Raw genomic sequence first — 16,134 nt, 5'->3', positions numbered from 1 at the left:
AGTTTAGACTGAACTAAATTATGCACCAATTGGAATGATGCACCCATGCATACAACCACAAGAAGCATATAAGTAGAATGAGAGTTGAAATGATTGAGGCATGAACGAAACAACCAACAAACTAAATGGAATAGGAAGGCAACCAATACTGAGTCGAGACAGATAGACAGAACAAATGAGCTCTCCTAATCATGCAAGTTGACTATGGGAATGAATTTGAGCAAAGGTGTTTTGGGTGTGTTTGGTTTCATACAAGTCATGTAGGGTGATACAGTCATGCAGACTGAGTGAGATAGTCATGTAGGTTGGGCAAGATAGTTGTGTGGGCTGGGTGAGACATTCATGTGTGTTGGAAGAGATAGCCATGCGGACTAGGAGAGGTAGTCGTGCAGGTGGGTTAGATAGTCGTGCAAGCCAGGTTAGATAGTCTTACAGGATGGGAGAGAAAGTCATAAGGGCTAGGCGAGGCAGTCATACGTGTTGGGAGAAATAGTCATATAGGTTGGGCGAGACATTTCCATGGGTAGGGGAAGAATATGGAATGAATTACCTTGAGCACATATGAAGGAGAATTTTGGTTGGTTTGTGCATGCAAGTTGAGATAGTTTGGCACAATCATAAGTGGTATGTTTGACAAGTTTTGGAGTGTGTAGATTGTGCAATCAAGCCAATAGGGTTGTGGAATGAGTTGTGATCTATCTTACATGAAAGTAGGTGAAGGCTAAAATTTATGGATGTTGTAACATTGTAAAATTACTTAAGATTATAATGTGAAGTTGGGAACCAGTGACATTGTCATCATACTTGTATATTATGGTGCACATTGTACATTGATGTTTATGTAGCTTTTTGACATTATATAATGACATTATATTGAGACATGTATTTATATGTGGATGATTGTATACTTGTGAAGTAGAATTGAAGTGAAGTAAATGAGAATTGTACTTGGGTTAAGATTGCATGTTAATTCCACTAACATAATATATCTAACTCATGATAGAAGTGCAAGTGTTAGAGGTGTAATCCAGGTGTAAGTAGTTGTAATTTGGTCAAGTCATTAAAACAAACCACACTGGTGTTGCATGTCCAGAGGATGTCAACACAAAGGGTGCTCTAGGGGCATGACAATTAGTATCAGAGCTGAAGCAGGTTGACAAAACTTTGGAGCTCTTCACCAACTGACAATTTGTAGTAGAGCTAATCCAATGAGGATTGATCCATGTGAGATGGAGTCTCTATTAGGTCCCTATAATACTAGTGCATTCCCTTATTATTATTGTAATTGTAGCCCCTTATTGTTATTGTTGTGCCCATGCTATCCCCATATTGTTATTATTGTGCCCCATAGAATCTCACAATTGTTATTGTTGTGCCCTTACATTATTATTGTTATGTCGGCTCTGATTATATTGTGACCCCTTAGACTCCTATATAGAAAGGAGGTCTTGTCATTTGTATCATCCAAGAATTGTTCAGTTGTGTAATTTAAAGGAGGTTTCCCCCTCGAAGAGGCTGATTTTGAAGTCATAGATCTATCTTTTCTTCTATTTTGTGAGTTGGTTGCATAACATTGGTATCAGAGCTTTGGATTCTAGGGTTTCGCTGCTTCAAACAAGTCATCGTGGAATGTTCACTATAACATTTTTTCTATGAAGTTTCAAAAGCTAAAATTAAAACCCATTTGAACCGAAATTGTGATGAACCTCGGGTACGAATTTCATATCTTGTATTACTATATTTTCAGAGATAGGAGCCAAGGAAGTTAGGGTTTTTGCAAGCTCCCAAATTATATCTCAAATAGGTGACCTGGGGAAAATCGTCATAACTTTCTCTTTGAGCATCAAATTGAAATTTCGTAAAAAGGTATAGAAAGACGATGGATTGTAGTTTTGTTTATATCGTTTCCAAGTCCGAAGGTTGAAATGATGACACATGGAATTTCCTACAAGTTCGCTCTACTGTGGCTATAATCTAGTCATCGTGGGAGATTTGGAATAACTCTTTCTTGGAGAGTCAAATCTTGATAGAATGGTAGAGTTGGAAAGAGGACTCAAAGGGATACCTCAAGACAAAATTTCATACCTTTGAGATCCAAAATTACAGAGATAAAACAGATTCCATATCTAGCTCCTGCAAAGCGAACAAAGGTGTGTAGTCTTTTTAAAATTTTGCATAATTTTGGTTTGAGAAATTATTTTGAAGGAATTCAAAGGGCAAAGTGAAGCAGAATTATCATTAATTGATGCCCCAAAGAAAGAAAATGGAAACACCTAGTAAGAAACATGAAAGCTCTAGCATGACTCATGAATAAGAGGAAGAAATGCAACATGATATATCAAAATTACGAGACCAAGTGCAACAAATTTCACTCTCACAAAAAGTAACAGAAGCTAAGATGGATGGTTTAAAGAAAGGCGTGGAAGCTAAGATGAATGGAGTTGAAGCTAATATGAATGGCATGGAAGCTAAGATGAATGGCATTGAAGCTAATATGAATGGCATGGAAGCTAATATGGATGGCATGGAAACTAAGATTGATGGTTTAGAAGTAAACATTGAAGATTTGAAGAAAGACATGGAAGGTTTGCAAGGAGGTTTGGCAAACAAGAAATTCTTCCTAATGGCGAAAAAGTAGTAGAGGAAACTCATAATAAGAACAAAAGAAATTTTAGTCATGATTTCATATGCTCTAACATTGGATTGAAGACCCACCATGTTCCAAAGATTGATATGAGGAAGTTTGATGGCAAGGATCCCGTAACATGGATACTATAGATGGAGCAATATTTCGATCTCCTTAATGTGAAAAACACACAAAAGGCATAGATTGTGACTTTATATTTGGAACCCAATCAATTCGTATGGTATCAATGGATTTTCTCTCGTAAAAAAATTGTCACTTAGGCAATTTTTACGGAAGAAATGATAGAACACTATGAGGATACAAAAAACAACACCTTTTTTAGCCAATTGATAAATCTCAAACAAAAGGGTTCAATGGTGGAGCACATTGAGGACTTCAAAAAATTGAATATAATGGTAAAAGATATTTGAGAGGAGCATAGGATTGATGTGTTCCTAGGGACTTTAAAGGATAACATCCAAAATGAGGTTTGCCTTTGGGAACCTAATTCATTAGAGAAGGCATTCAGGTTAGCAAGAAAAATTATGGCAAAAAGGAAGCCTACCAATCACAACTATAATGATGGAAGTGTTTTTTCCCCTAGCCTTCCACAACCTACAAGGTTGACACCACAACAATTGGAGAAAAAAGAGCAAAAAGGCTTTGTTATAGTTTTGATAGCAAATACACTAAAGGTCATAAGTGTACTGAGAAGAAATTATTTTTCATAGATTGTGAAGAGGAAGAATAAAAGGAACAAGAAACATCAAAAGAAGAGGATACACACCAAGAACAAACCCTAGACAAAGAAGAAATGAATCCGACCATATATTGTAATGCATTGGCCGGAATTACCACTCCTCAAACTATCAATATAGAAGGACATATCAAGAAGAAAAAGGTAATAGTGTTGATTGATTCAGGAAATACCCATAATTTTATTCATTGCAAGATAGCGGAGGAATTGAATTGTTTCCTATATCCAGCACCAGAGTGTCAAGTGATGGTTGCAAATGGAGGAACCATGAATTTCTCTGGAAAGTTCCATAATATCAAGCTATCCATGGGAGAATATGTGTTGAATAGTCCAATACTTTCCATTCCAATGGGTGGTGATGATGTTGTACTAGGAGTCCAATGGCTAAAATATTTGGGTATGATAGCTTTTAATTTTCAAGAACTTTTCTTGAATTTTTTCTTAGAAGGAAAGGAAGTTGAATTAAGGAGTATTATAGGGAAACTGGGAAAGATCACCAGCTCTAATGGCATGACAAATCTTCTAAATAAATAACAATGTGGCGTAATTGGAAAATTATGTTTTCTAGAGGTTCCCATATCAAAATCATCTTTTTCTCCAGATCTTCAAAAAGTCTTGGACAATCATTCTAAGGTATTTGAGACAACCAAAGGTCTCCCACCTATTCATGATCATGATAATGCTATTCATTTGACTCCAGGAAGTGCTCCTCTAAACATCTGGCCTTACAAATATCCCTATCCCCAAAAGAGTGAAATTGAACATATGGTTGCAGAAATGCTAGAGGCCGGTATAATTCAACCTAGTGAAATTTCTTTCTCTACTCTAGTAGTATTCGTGCACAAGAAGGATGGATCATGGCGCATGTGTCCGGATAATAGGGAGCTCAACAAGCTCACTATTAAAGATAAATTTCCCATTCCTATCATTGATGAATTATTGAATAATTTCATGGAGAAATTTACTTCACCAAGTTGGACCTTCGTTCAGGATATCATCAAATCAAAATGAAGACTGAAGACATTCTGAAAACCACATTTAGAACTCATGAGGGTTATTATGAATTTTTGGTCATGCCTTTTGGCCTTACCAATGCACCTTCTACATTTCAAGGTTTGATGAATTCCATTTTCAAACCCTTCCTTAGAAAATTTGTGCTAGTATTTTTTGATGATATACTAATCTACAACAAGTCTTGGAAGGATAATGTTCAACATGTTAATAGAGTTTTCAAACTATTGGAGGAGAAACAATTATATGAAGAAACCTCCAAATCTTTCTTTGGAGTACAAGAGATGCAATATTTGGGTCATATTGTATCTCTTAAAGAGTCAATGTGCCAAGCACCGGTCTTAGTTATGCCAAACTTCACAAAAACCTTTATTGTGGAATTGGTGTTGTTTTAATGCAAGAAGAAAGACTTGTTGCTTTTGAAAATCGTCCAGTCAAAGGAAACTATTTACACGAAGCTATTTATGAGAAGGAAATGTTGGAAATACTAAATGCACTTAAGAAATGGCGAACCTTACCTATTGGGAAGACACTTCAAGGTAAAAACGGATCATGATAGACTTAAATAATTTTTAGAAAAAATATTATCTTCAGAAGAGGAGAAAAAATGGGTCACAAAGATGTTGGCTTATGACTTTGAAATCATCTACAAAAAAGGGAAGAAAAATGTTGTTGCATGCACTCTTAAGAAAGGATAAGGATGTGGAAGCATTGCTTTCTGCCATTTCTATTATCCAACCAGATTGGATAAATGAAGCAATGGATGAATGGAAGGATGATGAAGAAGTGTGGAAATGATAAAAACTGAATATATTAACTATAAACTAAATGGCTCTCTAGGTGAGATACCTGGAGAGTGTACAAACACTCATACAAGCCCCTATTATATTGAGTCAGATAAGCCTCAAATATATAGGCTTTCACACTAATGGAATGGTTTCAAACACTCCCTAGATATTAGGATCTGAGATCTAAGATTATAGTCTCAATCCTATCATCATCATAACAATAATCTAAGTTTAGATTTCTCCATTACTTCCAACACTCCCCCTTAATGGAGAAAGGGTACTAAACAATAACATACGCCTGTTGGTCTAGTCTTAGCTAGGCTTACAATTAAAACATGAAAAACTTGGTAATAGAGTTTTCATTTTAGTGTTCTTGCAGCAGAGCCCATACTTGTTCCTTGCCATAAGAAAATAATGGAGCTCCTTCAGAGGGGGAGAAAACATAAAAAGGAGGTGAAGCTCCATCATTTTCTTATGGCAAAGAAAGTGAAGATGAACCTTCATCCACTGATCGGTTGGCACGATTTACCACCGTGGACTTGCAAAGTTCGTCGCCCTTATACAACACGAATTCGCGATGTTCTAACCACACACGCGTTGAAATGTTAAAATAAAATGTGTGTGTGAACTGTCACAGTGGGATCGTCGCGTTTGTGCACCTAAAACTTGTGATGATTTCACCTCAGGCGCGACCTTCACTCAGCATATAGGTTCCTCAACCCTGCAACTCTGATACCATGATAAAAACTGAATATATTAACTATAAACTAAATGGCTCTCCAAGTGAGATACCTGGAGAGTGTACAAACACTCATACAAGCCCCTATTACATTGAATCATTTAAGCCTAAAATATATTGGCTTTCACACTAACGGGATGGTTTCAACCACTCCCTAGGTATTAGGATTTGAGGTCTAAGATTAGAGTCTCAATCCTATCATCATCATAACAATAATCTAAGTTTGGCTTTCTCCATTACTTCCAACAACAAACTCATTCAGAAGATGCAGCAAGATCCCAATACATATGATACATTTAGTGGGAAAAATGATTCGTTATGATACAAAATATCGCTTATACCTCTGTAAGAATTCCCAACTCAAACAAAATATTCTTATAGAATTGCACTCCTATCCCTTAGGAGGGAATTAAATATTTTTAAAAACTTACCACAAGGTTAAGAAGGAATTTTTTTGGGATGGCCTTAAATATGATATTCAAAAGTTTGTGGCGAATGTTTGGTTTTCCAACAAAATAAAGTAGAGACAAGTAAGACCCCAAGTCTATTACAACCTTTATCCATTCCAAATCAACATTGGAAGGAGCTTTCAATGGATTTTATCATAGGTTTACCCAAGTCCGAAGGAAAGAGTGTCAACATGGTGGTAGTTGATAGACTTACCAAGTATGCTCACTTTTATGCATTATCTCATCCATTTAAAGCAAGTACAGTTGCTACTACATTTATGGAAACAATTCAAAAGCTACATGTAAACCCAAAGATTATTGTAAGCAACAAAGATCCTATTTTCACTGGAAATTTTTGGACATAATAATTTTCTTGTCTCGGTACTCTGTTAGCTCATATCTCATCTTATCATCCTCAATCTTATGGGAAAACTGAGATAGTGAACAAATATTTGGAAGGATGTCTTCGTTTCTTTGTATCTGATAAACAAACATAATGGGTCAAATGGTTGCCTCTAGCTGAATGGTGGTATAACACTTCCTTCCATACTGCAGCAAAAATGACCCCATTTATGGCACTTTATGGATATCATCCACCGTCCATCACATCATATTTAAGAGAAAAGTCTAAGGTTCAAGCAGTGTAATATCACATCGAGCATCAACAAAAATTTCTCCAACTCTTAAATGATAATTTTACTTTGGCACAGAATAGAATGAAACAACAGATATATCAACATCGCAACAAAAGAAGTTTTGATGTAGGTGATTGGGTATTTCTATGACTACAACCATACAAACAAATGTCCCTCAACCAATCTAAGAAGGATAATAAATTATCACCAAAGTATTATGGTCCATACAAGGAGTTGCAAAAGATTGGTACTATGGCATACAATTTGGAACTTCCTACATCTTCTCGAGTTCACCCAGTTTTCCATGTTTCATGCTTAAAGAAGGTTATAGGTGACAATCTCCCAGTTCAAACAATATTGCCAGAACTTAACGAGGAATAAAAATCATAATGAAACCTGAAGCAGTCAGAGAAACAAGAACTCGACAACTACAAAATCGATCAATTTCAGAGTATCTCATCAAGTCGAAGAACTTACCAAGTATGCTCACTTTTTTGCATTATCTCATCCATTTAAAGCCAGTACAGTTACTACTACATTTATGGAAACATTAAAAAGCTACATGGAAACCCAAATATTATTGTAAGCGACAGAGATCCTATTATCACTCGAAATTTTTGGACATAATTATTGTCTTCTGTAAGTACTCTGTTAGCTCATAGCTCATCTTATCATCATCAATCTTATGGGGAAACTGAGATAGTGAACAAATATTTGGAAGGATATCTTCGTTGCTTTGTATCTAATAAATAGACATAATGGGTCAAATGGTTGCCTCTGCCTGAATGGTGGTATAACACTTCCTTCCATAGTGCAGCAAAAATGACCCCATTTATGGCACTTTATGGATATCATCAACCATCCATCACATCATATTTAAGAGAAAATTCTAAGGTTCAAGTAGTGTAATATCACATCGATCATCAACAAAAATTTCTCCAACTCTTAAATGATAACTTGACTTTGGAACAGAATAGAATGAAACAACAGGAATATCAACATTGCAACAAAAGAAGTTTTGATGTAGGTGATTGGGTATTTCTATGACTATAACCATACAAACAAATGTCCCTCAAGCAATCTAAGAAGGATAATAAATTATCACTAAAGTATTATGGTCCATACAAGGAGTTGCAAAATATTGGTACTATGGCATACAATTTGGAACTTCCTGCATCTTCCTGAGTTCACCTAGTTTTCCATGTTTCATGCTTAAAGAAGGTTATAGGTACAAGCTCCCAGTTCAAACAATATTGCCAGAGCTTGACGAGGAAGGAAAAATCATAATGGAACCTGAAGCAGTCACTGAAACAAGAACTCGACAGCTACGAAATCGATCAATTTTAGAGTATCTCATCAACTGGAAGAACTTACCAAGTATGCTCACATTTGTGCACTATCTCATCCATTTAAAGCTAGTACATTTGTTACTACATTTATGGAAACAATTAAAAACCTACATGGAAACCCAAAGATTTTTGTAAGCGACAGAGATCCTATTTTCACTGGAAATTTTTGGACATAATTATTTTCTTGTCTCGATACTCTGTTAGCTCATATCTCATCTTATCATCCTCAATATTATGGGAAAACTGAGATAGTGAACAAATATTTGGAAGGATATCTTCGTTTCTTTGTATATAATAAACATACACAATGGGTCAAATGGTTGCCTCTGGCTGAATGGTGGTATAACACTTCCTTCCATAATGCAACAAAAATGACCCCATTTATGGCACTTTGTGGATATCATCCACCGTCCATCACATCATATTTAAGAGAAAATTCTAAGGTTCAAGCAGTGTAATATCACATTGACCATCAACAAAAATTTCTCCAACTCTTAAGTGACAACTTGACTTTGGCACATAATAGAATGAAACAACAGGCATATCAACATCGCAACAAAAGAAGTTTTGTTGTAGGTGATTGGGTATTTCTTTGACTACAACCATACAAACAAATGTCCCTCAAGCAATCTAAGAATGATAATACATTATCACCGAAGTATTATGGTTCATACAAGGAGTTGCAAAAGATTGGTACTATGGCATACAATTTGGAACTTCCTGCATCTGCCGAGTTCACCCAGTTTTCCATGTTTCATGCTTAAAGAAGGTTATAGGTGACAAGCTCCCAGTCTGAAGGAAAGAGTGTCATCATGGAGGTAGATGATAGACTTAACACATGTCCCTCAAGCAATCTAAGAAGGATAATAAATTTTCACCAAAGTACTATGGTCGATACAACGAGTTGCAAAAGATTCGTACTATGGCATGCAATTTGGAACTTTCTACATCTTCCCGAGTTCACCCAGTTTTCCATGTTTCACGCTTAAAGAAGGTTATAGGTCACAAGCTCCAAGTCCGAAGGAAAGAAAGTCATCATGGTGGTAGTAGATAGACTTACCAAGTATGCTCACTTTTGTGCATTATCTCATCCATTTAAAGCCAGTACAGTTGTTACTACATTTATGGAAATGATTCAAAAGTGACATGGAAACCCAAAGACTATTGTAAGCGACAAAGATCCTATTTTCACTGGAAATTTTTGGATATAATTATTTTCTTATCTCAGTACAGCTCATCTTATTTTCCTCAATCTTATGGGCAAACTGAGATAGTGAACAAATATTTGGAAGAATATCTCCATTGCTTTGTAACTGATAAACAGACATAATGGGTCAAATGGTTGCCTCTAGCTGAATGGTGGCATAACAATTCCTTCCATATTGCAGCAAAAATCATCGCATTTATGGAACTTTATGGATATCATCCACCATCCATCACATCATATTTAAGAGAAAATTCTAAGGTTCAAGAAGTGTAATAGCACATCGAGCATCAACAAAAATTTCTCCAACTCTTAAATGGTAACTTGAATTTGGCACAGAATAGAATGAAACAACAGGCATATCAACATTGCAACAAAAGAAGTTTTGATGTAGGTGATTGGGTATTTCTATGACTACAACCATACAAACAAATGTCCCTCAAGCATTCTAAGAAAGATAATAAATTATCACCAAAGTATTATGGTCCATACAAGGAGTTGCAAAAGATTGGTACTATGGCATACAATTTGGAACTTCCTGCACCTTCCCAAGTTCACCCAGTTTTCCATATTTCATGTTTAAAGAAGGTTATAGGTGACAATCTCCCAGTTCAAACAATATTGCCAGAACTTGATGAGGAAGAAAAATCATAGTGAAACCTGAAGCAGTCACTGAAACAAGAACTCAAAAGCTACGAAATTGATCAATTTTAGAGTATCTCATCTAGGCTCTAATTATATTCTGATCCCTTAAACTCCTATATATACAAAGGAGATATTGTCATTTGTATCATCTAATAATTCTTCATTTATTTGATGTAAAGGATGTTTCCCCTCAAAGAGGCTTATTCCCAAGTCATTGATTTATATTTTCTTCTGTTTTGTGAATTGGTTACATAACATTTGGTATTAGAACTTTGGTTTTTAAGGTTTCCCTACTTCAAATAGGTCATCTTGGAATATTCTCTATAATTTTTTTCTACGAAGATTCAGAAGTTAGAATATCAACCACGTGGAACCGAAATCTTGGTTAACTTTATGTAGAAATTTAAGATCTTAGTTCACTATATTTTTTGAGATATGGTTTGAATAAGCTAGGCTTTCTGCATGCCCTAGAATTTAGTCTCAAACATGTGACCTAGGAATAATCATTGTAACTTTATTTTCAGGAATCAAATTTAAATTCCGTAAAAAGTGACTGAAATTGCACGGACTATGGTATTTCATATATCAATTTTAGAACTGAAGGTTGAAACAATGACGTGGAATCCCATACAAGTTCACTTTATCAAATCAATCCATAATTAGGTTATCGTGGGAGATTTAGCATAACTTATATTGAATAATCCAATGTTGGTCTAATTTTTCACAATGGAAAGAAGAATCTGAGTGCTAACATAGGACTGAATTTTAGACCTAGGATGCCGAAATTTCAGAGATACAACAGTTTCAATATCAAGATCCAAAAAGCAAGAATAAAAAGGTGTGTATTGTTTTTAATTTGCATAAGTTTTGTTTGAAAAATTAGTCTGAAGTAATTCAAAGGGAATAATAAAGCATAGATATCATTATTTGGTTCCATTATGCCTTGAAACAAAAAAAATGAATACTCCCATTAAGCAACCAGAAATATCTACTATGACACATGAAGAAGAGGACGAAATGCAACATGATATATCAAAATTATGTGACTAAGTGCAACAAGTTCACTCTCGCAAAGAGAAACCAAAAATGAAATGCAAGCTAAGATGGATGGTATGAAGAATGGTTTTAAAAAAAAGCATGGAAGGTTTCAAGGGTGGATTGAAAGTAGGTATGGAAGCTAATATGGATGCTTTGAAACAAAATATGTAAGGTTTGAAAGAAAATGTGGAGGGAAGGTTTGACAAAGTTGCTACAAGAAATGCTTTCTAATGGTGAAAAGGTATTCCATGAAACTCACGATGAGAAAAAAAGGAATATTAATCATGATTTGAGAGACTATATCTTTGGATTGAAGACCAACCACATTCCAAAGATTAATATGAGGAATTTTTATGCAAGGATCGAGTAACATGGATACTACAGATGGAGCAATATTTTGATCTACTTGATGTGCAACACAAACAAAAGGTATGCATTGCATATTTATATTTAGAACCCAGTTAGTTTATATGGTATCAATGGATTTGTTCTCATAAACCACTTGTCACTTGGTCAATTTTTACAGAGGAAATGATAGCACATTATGAGGATACAAAGAGCAACACCTTCATTAGCCAATTGATAAATCTCAAACAAAAGGGTTCAATGGCAGAGCACATTGAGGAATTCCAAAAATTGAATATAAGGGTAATTGATATCCCATAGGAGCATATGATTGATGTCTTCATGGGGAATTTGAAGGATAACATCCAACATGAGGTTCACCTTTGGGAACCTGATTCATTGGAGAAGGCATTAAGGGTGGCAAGAAAAGTTGAAAGAAAAATTATGGTGACAAGGAAGTCTACCACTCACAACTATAAAGATGGAAGGGCTGTTGCTCCTACCCTTCCACAATCTATAAGGCTAACACCACATCAATTTGGGGGGGGGGGAGAATATCAAAAGGGATTTGTTACAGTTATGATAGTAAATACACTAAAGGTCATAAGTGTGCCGAGAAGAAATTATTTTACATGGATTGTGAAGAGGAGGAAGAAAAGGAACAAGAAACATCAAAAGAAGAGGATATACACTAGGAACCAACCCCGGAGAAAGAAGAAATGAATCTGACCATATCATGTAATGCATTGGTAGGAATTACAACTCCTCAAACTCTCAATTTAGAAGGATATATTAATAAGAAAAGGGTAATAGTGTTGATTGATTCGGGTAGTACCCATAATTTTATTCATTGTAAGATAGCCAAGGAATTGAATTTGTTTCTATATCCGGCACCAGAGTGTCAAGTGATCGTTTCAAATGGAGGAACCACAAATTGCTCAGGAAAGTGCCATAATATCAAGCTAACCATGGGGGAATATCTATTGAATAGTCCAATGTTTTCAATTCCAATGGATGGTGTTTATGTTGTACTAGCAGTCCCATGGTTACAATCATTGGGGACAATAGGTTTTAATTTTCAAGAACTCTTGTTGAAAAATTTTTGGGAAGGAAAGGAAATTGAGTTAAGGGGTACCGTAGGGAAATCAAGTCAAATATAATGGCATTACAAATATTTTGAAGAAATAAAAACGGGGCGTAATTACACAATTATGCTCACTAAAGTTTCAAACATTGAAATTATCTATTTCTCCATATCTCCAAAAAGTCTTGGACAATCATTCCAAGGTATTTGAGACTCTTAAAGGCCTCCCACCTATTCATTATTATGATCATTCTATTCACTTGATTCCAAGAAGCATTCCTCCAAACATCAAGCCTTACGGATATCTTTATGCCCAAAAGAGTGAAATTGAACGTTTGTTTACTGAAATGCAAGAGACTGGTATAATTCAACCTAGTCAAAGTTCTTTCTCTACTTGAGTAGTATTGTTACACAAGAAGGATGGATCATGGCGTATGTGTCCATATTATAGGGAGCTCAACAAGCTCACTATAAAAGATAAATTTCTCATTCCTATAATTGATGAATCATTGGATGAATTACATTGAGAAATTTACTTCACCAAGATGGATCTTCGTTCACGATATCATCAAATTAGAATGAAGACTCAAAACATTCCAAAAATAGCATTCGAAACTCATGAAGGTCATTATGAATTTATGGTCAGGCCTTTTGGCCTTACTAATTCACCTTCCACATTTCACTGTTTGATGAATTCCATTTTCAAACCCTTCCTTAGAAAATTTGTGTTAGTATTTTTTGATGATATACTAATCTACAACAAGCCTTGAAAAGATCATGTTCAACATCGTGACAGGGTGCTCAAACTATTGGAGGAGAAACAATTATATGAAAAAACTCCAAATGTTTCTTTGGAGTAGAGGATGTGGAATACTTGGGTCATATTATATCTCATGAGGGCGTTAAGGTAGACCCTAACAAAATAAAATCCATTAAGGAATGGAAAATCCCCACAACCCTAAAGCATCTTAGAGTATTTCTCAGGTTGACAAGGTATTATCGCAAGTTTGTTAAGAATTATGGGAGATGCCGCTAACAACATCACTGAATAAAGATGGATTTTATTGGACTCTAGAAGAAACTAAGGACTTTGAACATATTAAAGAGGAAAAGTGCCAGGCATTGGTCTTAGCTACACTAGACTTCACAAAAAATTTTATTTTAGAATGTGATGCCTCAGGAAATGGAATTGGTGTTGTTTTAATGCAAGAAGGAAAACCCATTGCTTTTGAAATTCATCCAATCGAGGGAAGGTATTTACACAGACCTATTTATGAGAAGGAAATGTTGCAATACCACATGAACAAAATCAATGCCGACCTTACCTAATGGGAAGAAACTTCAAGATAAAAATAGGTCACGATAATCTTAAATACTTTTTGGAACAAAGATTATCTTCAGAAGAGTAGAAAAAATGGGTCACAAAGATGTTGCGTTATGAATTTCAAATAGTATACTGAAAAGGGAAGAAAAATGTTGTTGCAGATGCACTCTCAAGAAAGTATGAGGATGTGGAAGTATTTCTCTGTTCCATTTCTATTAACTAACCTGATTGGATAACCTGAATGGAAGAATGATGAAGAGGTGTAGACACTCATTCAAAAGTTGTAGCAAGATCCTAGTATGTTTGATACATTTATCTGTAAAAATGATTCATCATGGTACAAATATTGCTTATATATCTATAATAATTCCCAACTCAAAAAAATTATTCTTTTGAAATTGCAAACCTGACCCTTAGGAGGGCACTCAAGATTTTTAAAAACCTACCACAGGGTCAAGAAGGAATTATTTTGGGATGAAGTTTGTGGAAAAATGTTTGGTTTTCCAACAAAATAAAGTTGAGACAATTAAGACCCTGAGTATGTTACAACCTTTACCCATTCCAAGTCAGCATTGGGAGGAGGTCTCAATGGATTTTATCATAGGTTTACCCAAATCTGAATGAAAGAGTGTCATCATAGTGATTGTTGATAGACTTACCAAGTATGCACACTTTTGTGCATTATCTCATCCCCTTAAAGCCAGTACAATTTGTACTGCATTTATGGAAAGAATTCAAAATCTACATGGAAACCCAAAGATTATTGTAAGTGACAAAGATCCCATTTTCACTAAAAAAAATTGGACAGAATTGTTTTCTTTTCTTGGTACTCAATTATCTCATAGCTCATCTTATCATCCTCAACCTGACGAGCAAACTGAGATAGTGAACAAATGTCTGGAAGGATATCTTAGTTTCTTTATATCTAATAAACAAGCACAATGGGTCAAGTGGTTACCTATGGTTGAATGGTGGTATAACACTTCCTTCCATACTACAGCAAAAATGACCCCATTTATGGCACTTTATTGATATCATCCACCATCCATCACATTATCTTTAAGAGAAAATTCTAATCTTCAAGAAGTAGAAGATCACATTGAGCATCAACAGCAAGTTCTCCAACTCTTAAAGGATAACCTCACTCTAGCACTGAATCGAATGAAACAACAAGAAAATCAGCATCACAGTGAAAGAAGTTTTGATGTAGGTGACTGGGTATTTTTAATGTTGTAAACATACAAACAAATGTCCCTCAAGCAAGATAAGAAGGATAATAAATTATACACCAAGTATTATGGTCCTATTGAAACCTCGAAAATCATTACTTACAACGTGGGAGGAAACCACCCAGTCCGGACCTTGGTTGGCAACTCCTTTTCTGTTTGGTGTAGTGGCTCCGACTGGGGATAATGGGACCAATTTCCCAATATAAATTATGATAGTGTTGATGGGGTGATATATGATAGTTTGGAGGAGTGTTTAAGCTAAAATTAATCTAATCTAAACTAATAATCACATACATATATCCTAATTTAAACACTATCTAGCTATGGCTATACCTGGGAATAAAATTGAAGTATGTGATCTACAATAATGTCCTAGAGAAATTAGTAATAAATATCATTCAACTGCATTAAGAAGTGAAATCATTTTAACAATAATCATTTCGGATAAATAGCTAGCCGAAACGATTGTGAATGATATATTGCATAAGAAATTATTCATATTTTCAACATAAAATTTAGGTCATGACCATACAAAAGTGTAATAATGCTAACCCATCTTTAAACTTTCATACATAAACAATTTGAAGAAAAATGATTGCTTAATACATAAATAAAACAAAATCACAAGATAAAATTACCATTTGTAATAAGTTCTACTCATGTGTTTCAACAATATTGACCTACTTCCAATCAATCCAACGCCATCTAAGAGTACAAAAGTACAATTTTAGTAGAATATGTCAGATAAGATGAAAATAATCTTGTTCCATTCATTTCACTAGAACTTCCTCAAAGGGACAGAAGTGCATGTTTTGAATTTTGTTTCTGATAAAATTTATGGACCTCTTTCTAAATGCATGAGAGGGGTTTAAATACTAAATTATAAATCCTAAGAATAGATTATTACAAAA

The sequence above is a fragment of the Pinus tabuliformis genome, chromosome 4_1 (genome assembly GCF_031772625.1).
Source record: "Pinus tabuliformis cultivar Carrire ecotype Pingquan chromosome 4_1, CPIR1, whole genome shotgun sequence".
Classification (NCBI taxonomy): domain Eukaryota; kingdom Viridiplantae; phylum Streptophyta; class Pinopsida; order Pinales; family Pinaceae; genus Pinus; species Pinus tabuliformis.
Note: the sequence above shows the minus strand (reverse complement) of the source record.